The sequence below is a fragment of the Tamandua tetradactyla genome, chromosome 8, assembly GCF_023851605.1.
Source record: "Tamandua tetradactyla isolate mTamTet1 chromosome 8, mTamTet1.pri, whole genome shotgun sequence".
NCBI classification, from domain to species: Eukaryota; Metazoa; Chordata; class Mammalia; order Pilosa; family Myrmecophagidae; genus Tamandua; species Tamandua tetradactyla.
In genome coordinates, this window is record NC_135334.1 from 96123695 (window position 1) to 96124233 (window position 539).

A 539-nucleotide genomic window follows, 5' to 3' on the forward strand; every position below is an offset into this window, starting at 1 on the left:
TTAGAATTTTTTGGAACAGGGCCACACTCATTCATTTACATATTGTCTGTGGCTGCTTTCACATTGTCACAGCAGAGCTGAGTAGTGGTAGAGATCATATGGTCACAAAGCTGAAAATATTTACTGTCTAGCCCTTTACAGAAAAGTTTCCATCTCCTGGTCTATTGCATAGCTTTTAAGTCACCTTTTCAGGCTTTTAAAGGTAACAAGTTAATTAATTTTGGTATTTACAATATGTGTTTCCCTGACTGGAAGTGAGGTGATGATAGGGAAGTGATTTATTTATTTATGAAATAAATTTAGATAAAATTTATAATATTTATAGAAAACCTACTTAGGAAAAGTAATAAATCTACTCTGAGTTGTAGCCAAGAATGAACAGCTACCATGTGGCACAAAGATGGCTAGTACCATACATAGAATTTCTATCAAACTCATTAATGGCCATGGCAGGGATACACACAATAGAAAATACAGATTACAAGGACCATGTTTAAAAAATAACAACATGGAACTAAGCAACTGGAGGTACTCCATTT